Below are 7,411 nucleotides of genomic sequence, written 5' to 3'. Positions count from 1 at the left end.
TTATGTCTGGCTTCATGCACTTAGTTTAATGTTTTCAACATTTATCTATGTTGTAGCATGTATCGGTACTTCATTCCTTTTTATAGTTGAATAATATTCCATTACATGCATACACCACATTCATTTATACATTTATCAGTTGATGGACAGTTGAGTTGTTTCCACTTTTTGACTCTTATTAATAATGCTGTTAACATTTGGGTTCAATTTTTTGTGTAACACAAGTTTCATTTCTCTTGGGTGTACATCTAAGAATGGAACTGTGGAATCATAGAGTAACTCTATGTTGAACGTTTTCAGAAACTGCCAAACTATTTTCCATAGCAGCTACACCATTTTACATCTTCACCAGCAATTTATGAGGGATCTAATATCTTCACAATTCACCAACGTTCGCTATATTATATTTTGTTGGTTATAGCCATCCTGGTGTATGTGAAGTAGTATCTCATTGTAGTTTTGATTTGCATTTCCCTAATGACTACTGATGTTTAGCATCTTTTCATGTGTTTATTGCCATGTTGTATATATTATTGGGAGAAATGTCTATTCAAATCCTCTTCCCATTTTTTAGTTGGGTTGTTTGCCTTTTCATTGTTGAGCTGTGAGTTCCTTATATATTTTTGATACTAGACATTTATCAGATATATATTTTACAAATATATTGATATTATCCCATTTGTGGTTTGTCTTTTTACTTGTCTGATGGTGTCCTTTGATGCACAAAAGTTTTTAATTTTTTTTTCAGGAATGTGGTTTTTTCCTTCCAGTTTACTGAGAAATAATTGACATACAGCACTGTATAAGTTTAAGGTGCACAGCATAATGATTTGACTTACATGTATCATGAAATGATGACCACAAGTTTAGTGAGCATTCATCATCTCACATAGATACAAAAGAAAAGAAAAAATTGTATAGTCATTACGAAAATGTACGTTAAAAGCACAATGAGATACCAATACATATCAACTCAAATGACTATAATAAACAAGACAGACAACAACTAGTATTGACAAGAAGGCGTGGAAACTGGAACTCTCATTTGTTACTGATGAGAATATAAAACGGTACAGCCTCTTTGAAAAACTGTTTGGCAATTTCTTAAACTGTTAAACATAACCTTATAATAAGACCCAGCATTCTACCCATAGGTATCCACCCAAGAGAATTAAAAACATATTTCCGCACAAAGACTCATACTACACATTCATAAAAGCATCAGAATAGTGAAAAATTGGAAACAATCAAAAGTTCCATCAACTGATAAACAGATAAACAAGATGTGCAGATCCTGACAATGGAATACTAGTCAGCAATAAAAAGGAATGAACTACTGACAGATGCCATATCATGGATCAACCTCAAAATCATAATACTAACTGAAAAAAGCTAGACACAAAAGACTACATATTATATGATTTAATTTACATAAAAAGTGTTCAGAAAAGACAAACATCTAAAGACAAAAAGTGGACTATTTGTTGTCAGGGCCAGAGGTTGGGTGTGAGTATTGACTGCAAATGGACACTAGGGATGGGGTGATAACAATGTTATAAATCTCAGTTATTGTGATGGTTGCACAAAAATGAATTTCATTTTATTATAAACTTACAATAGGTGATTTTTATGTCATGTCTATTATGCCTAGATTAAAAAAATTTTTTTAACTATGGGGTTTAGAAATAATTTTACTAAAGGGAAAATTCCATATGCACTTTTATTTCTAAACAAAATTAATAAAAGTAAATAAACTTACCGTTGAATTCAAAAAGCTAGAAAGAACAAATTAAACCTAAGAACTTTAAGATCGGAATTAAAATTATAAGTTGGATAATTGCCCTGAAAACTGATCTGGAATCAGCAATGGTGACAAGATAGACGATAAATAGATACATAGATAGATCGATGATATGTAGATACATAGACACAAATATACATAGATAAAGCATAGTTAAATTTAACAATAAAAAATTAATTACATACATAAGGTAAATATTTTGCAATAGGAAAAGAGAACATAAGCACAGGTACAGTGAGAATTAAAAGAACTACGAGAAAACATAGTTCTTCACAGATAAATATGAAAGCTACATATTGTAAACATATATTATATACATATGTATATAGTATGTACATATATTTTAGGAAACTTAATTCTAAGAAACAGTTTAAATGGATAGATAACCATAAAGGATGTTGAGAAAGTTTTGCAAGAACCAGTCTTAATAAAAGTACTAGATTTAGATGTTTTTATGAATTCATTTCATTTCAAGGATTTAAGGAACAAAGAATTCTTACGCTAGTAAACCTGTTATGAGACAGAAATAAGAAATGAACATGCATCAATTCATTTTCTGTAGTCATCATAACATTGACAATAAAACCTAGCAGAAACATCCCAAAACAAACAGAAAAAGACCAATCTCACTTGTAATATTGATGCAAAAAATCTACAAAAATATTTTAAAATTAGCCCAGCATGAAAACATAAAACACCATCAACCTAGGCTTATTGTAGGAATTTGCTAGGTTTTTTTAAATTTTGTTTTCGGAAACTAATATATGTCTCCATGTGATTTTTTCAATTGACACTAAAGTCATAATTGATAAAATTCAATACCAATTCATTATTTTAAAAATAAGCTTAAAAATTATTTATAGAAGGAAAATGCCTTAACATGAAAAGATTGTACATCACAACTAATAGACAATTTGATTGGTTTAATGCATGGATTTTAAAAAATACGTATTCCAACAGTTGCAAATTTTAAAGCACTATTAATTCACAGAGAGACTCTAAATACTCCAGAGTATTTAGATAATAATAAAACTTTATGGGATGCAACAAATTTGTACCTATAAGAATATTACATGTGCATTTTCATTTTCAAGAAAAATTAGTGGGACTTCCCTGGAGGTGCAGTGATTGAGAATCCGCCTGCCAATGCAGGGGACACGGGTTCGAGCCCTAGTCTGGGAAGATCCCACATGCCGCGGAGCAACTGGGCCCGTGAGCCACAATTACTGAGCCTGCGCGTCTGGAGCCCCTGCTCCGCAACAAGAGAGGCCGCGATGGTGAGAGGCCCGCGCACCGCGATGAAGAGTGGCCCCCGCTCGCCGCAACTAGAGAAAGCCCTCGCACAGAAACGAAGACCCAACACAGCCAAAAATAAATAAATAAATTAAAAAAAAAAAAAAAAGAATCCTCCTGCCAATGCAGGGGACACGGGTTCGATCCCTGGTCTGGGAAGATCCCACATGATGCAGAGCATCTAAGCCCGTGCGTCACAACTACTGAGCCTGTGCACCACAACTACTGAAGCCCGCGTGCCTAGAGCCCATGCTCCACAACAAGAAAAGGCACTGCAAGGAGAAGCCCACGCACCGCAGCGAAGAGTAGCCCCCGCTCACCACAACTAGAGAAAGCCCGCGCACAGCAACAAGAAAATAAATATGCAGCAGAAAATAAAATAAATAAATGCAGCAGAAAATAAAATTAATTAATTAATTTAAAATAAATAAATAAATAAATAAAAATAAAAAAAGAAAAATTAGTAAATGCAAGTAAATTTAGAATTCATCTATGACTCTATCATATAAATACATATAGTGGATAGAGTAATAGGGTATATATAGCATGTAAAAATATAGTACATATGTTATACCTAAATGTAGTATATATGCATATTGTGTGTGTGTATATATGTATATATACATACATATGTAATAAACAGAAGGGACATTGATAGAAATATACCATACTGTAAATGTGGTTTTCCTTAGAGAGTACAGAAAAGCATGAAATAAGGATTCAGGAGATCTTTTTACATTCTGCTTTTTTATGCTTCTGTCTTTTTTAGTTTTTTAAAATCAGTATATTCTGCTCATGTGGTTTAAAGTAATGATAAAAATAGAAAATTCAAGAGTAAAGTTATTTTTAATGTCATAATTTTGAATTTGCCATGGGTCATCTGAAATTATATAATTCAGATATGAAATTTGTGGACACAACTTCTGGTTAGTAAGAATTATATGAGAATACACATATATCTATCTTTGCCCCTTCCCTAACTCTTCCTAAAATCAAACTTATAAAAACTGGTCAAAACCTACATGTGCAAAAAGGATCGGGAGAGAGGAGAGGGCAGAGGAGAGATGCAATACATTTTTTGGACAAGTATTATGGATTGAATAAATCATACTGCTGGATAATCTGAAAACCACTTTTTCCAGGAAACATGCAAAATCATGCCAATGTACCCAGGAAAGCCTCCAGAATTAGAGATACCAATTGTGGTAGAAAACAGGGATGTACTTAAATACTGTGGGACTTAGAAGCATGATGCATCAATAAAAGATTGGTTTAAACCATCTATATTAGAAGCAGATAGATTCACAGGAGCCCTTTATCATCCCCTGTGTCCCCATGATTACCTTTCCTATATCCCAAAAGAAGGATTATTCCATGGCAAATTTGAACCAAAGTATCCCCAAAATCAGAGATACCAAGCACATTGGAGGACAGAAGCTCTGTACAAAAACAAGGAGAGCCTGTCAAAACCTACATATGAAACACTGTTTCTCTCACAGTTTATGAACACCAACAATCATGTATAATCACTCCTGCCTCTTACCCTGAAGCAGTAGATTGTTGAATATTTCTCTGGAGAAACTGAAAACAGGGCCAGCAGAAATTGATATTGAGACATCTACCAATGAAATAACTGCTCCTGTGGTGTGTGAGAACCAGCTATTACTGCTTTGCGAGGACCAATTGTTAGATTTTCAGGAATTTTACAGCCATTTGCAGTCAGATTGATAACATGAAATCAGCTATGGTGGGAATATTACACCATGGAAATCAGCACACACTACCTATCAGGGTTCCCCCCCGCCCCCCCACCCCCGTGAGAGCCAATTGTTAAACATTTATCATTTAAACGCAAATGACTGACTCCTTACCTATTTACTTAACCAATAGTGAAACTAATCATCTGATAAGTCAGACACATTAACACCTATTTTAGTGTCTTACTATTAATATGAATGCATACCCAAGAATTCCCAGTAACTTGAGGAACGTCTCCAACAGAAAGACAAAGAATCCAACAAATAAACAAAGAACTCAAAGGAAATAGGGATGTTCCTGGAAGAAAAAGGAAACTTCCAAAAACGTATTGTTAACTGTCTCAAGGAGAAAAGGAAAGGTATAGCCAGAAAACCATGAGAGTATGAAAAAGATTAAAGGACACTCAGAAAGCAAGAAAGAGCTTTTGAGTTTCTCTTGTAAAAATAAAATACAGTGTGTGTGTGTGAAAAAAAAAAAAAAGAGCTTTTGGAAATATGCTGGATGAAATGAAGAACAATCAATGGAAACATGGTTAGATATAGTTAAAGAAATTTCCCAGGACATACACATAAATGAAAGAGGTAGTTAAAGCATCACACCAGGTACGTATCATGTGACTCACTGGAAGAGAGAACAGAGCAAATGTAAAAACATACCAAAGAAATAACACAAGGAAAGTTCTCAGAACTCTAGAACATGACTTTTCATTGAAAGAGATTGCCAAATGTTCAAAACATAAATGAAAGGCATACGCCTACACACAAGCCAAGGCATAGCACCATAAACTTGCAGTATAATCGAAATTAAACAAAGAAAGCCCTTCAAGCTTGCGGAGTGGGGAGATAGGTCATAGGGAGAATGAAGAGCAAGATGGGATAGGATTTCTTAATTGCAACACTGGAAATGATGCCAACACAACTCTAAAGGAAATTTTTGTTTTATATTATTCTGGACCCAACCAAACTACAAAATGTGATCAGAGAACAATTAGACATTTTAGATCGACGTCTAAAAGAATATTTCCCACAAACTCTCAGGAAGCTATTACAGCATGAGCTAAAACATGAGAGAGCAAACCAAGGAAAAGGGAGACATCAGGTCCAGGAAAGAAAAGATCCCACACAGGAGAAAATAGGAGGGAAGTCCTAGAATGAGTGCTGTGCGGACAAGGCAGCTAATCCCAAATAAAAAAAGAGGACAGAGAGCTCTAGCAGGGATGAGGCCAAAATTTCCTAAATCAAGAAATAAAGTTAGAAATTATGTTATTTACAAATAAAGTTATACCATTATAAATGGCTACATTATTTATAAATAATGTTATATTATTTAGAATTATGGAAGTAAATACCAGAAGGCATGGCTAAAAGAGTGTGAGAAATGATTGCCTCTATTGAATGAGAGTGGGACAAAGTGCAGGAAAAGATGCTATTTTTCACGATAAGACTTGTAGTATTTTATGATGTTTTAAAATAGACACATGTATTACTTTGACACACACAAAAAGTAAAACAAAAAAATTAATGTCTAAATCCACATAGCCATTTCTAATCAATAGAACTAAGTTTCACTAACAGAATATGTGTTAGCAGGGAAATGTCAAAGACACAGTACTGTTAACTGAAACTTGTGCATATCTGAATCATGTCCATGCTTTGCACGTCAGTTACCATGGACTTGTGCAAGGCACATACACAGTTCCAACATACATGAGTTCATTAACATGGTACTGTGCAAATCAGACTGCCTGAACCAGTCTTAATAAATCCCAATTGGAAATCGATCCTTCATTATTATTTAACCAGTATACCAGAAAGATTTGTTTTCTCCTCGATCCATATAAACAACAACTTTAGAAATTTCATTTGGAAATAAATTTCTTAGAAAAGACCACCATGTCATATATATTTTGGAAGATATTTCCGGAAGCCTCCTTCCTTGTCACAAGTACCATAATATCTTTCCTGCTTACAGTCCTCAGTAAAAATAGGGTACTTGGAAGTGCACTGATGTGTGAAAATCAATTAAAAACACAACTAAAGTTTTAGGATTTTGTTTAATTTAGTTCTAGTTTTAGATTAGGGTTCAGGTCAGTTCTTACTTTATCCCTATCAATTCATCCATCAGAAATTATAATTACCTTTTTTTCTAGTCCTTAATTACTTCTACCAATAGTCTGTATAATATTCAAGGTGGTTTAAATTGTATTATCCAAAAGAAAATGTTTAATTCAGAGTGATTAGTCTGTACATTTGATAACGACATTGTTTTCCCTACAGGGAAGAGGCATTCGTTCAGGATAAAGAGTTTTAACGCAAGCAACAAAGTAAGTCCGTTCTACATAATATGAAAGTGCAAAAAAGCTCAAATCTCATTAAATAGAGTATATATATGAATATGAAGAAATTGATACACTGAAGAGTTTAGGTATGTTTAAAAATTACATTCTTATATAATACCATGTTCTGTAAATGCAGTTATGTTTTACGGTTCCTTGTTACTTTTTAATACAACTTTAATAAAGTATAATTTAAGAATAGAGAGAAAAGAGTTCTTACAGAT

The 7,411-nt window shown here is 33.6% G+C and overlaps 1 long non-coding RNA gene across 1 annotated transcript in view; it reads left to right on the top strand.

The window, feature by feature from the left end:
* Nucleotides 1-822: 822 nt before the first annotated feature.
* The window catches only part of LOC309646935, a 49,368-nt gene continuing 42,779 nt past the window's right edge, over nt 823-7,411 (top strand). Inside the window, exon 1 of the long non-coding RNA XR_014255673.1 lies at nt 823-7,175. This is a non-coding gene — a long non-coding RNA (uncharacterized lncRNA). The remainder of the gene's footprint in view (nt 7,176-7,411) is intronic.

Source organism: Balaenoptera physalus (assembly GCF_965194825.1).
Source record: "Balaenoptera physalus genome assembly, chromosome: 17".
Classification (NCBI taxonomy): Eukaryota; Metazoa; Chordata; class Mammalia; order Artiodactyla; family Balaenopteridae; genus Balaenoptera; species Balaenoptera physalus.
This window is presented reverse-complemented; position numbering and strand designations above follow the sequence as displayed.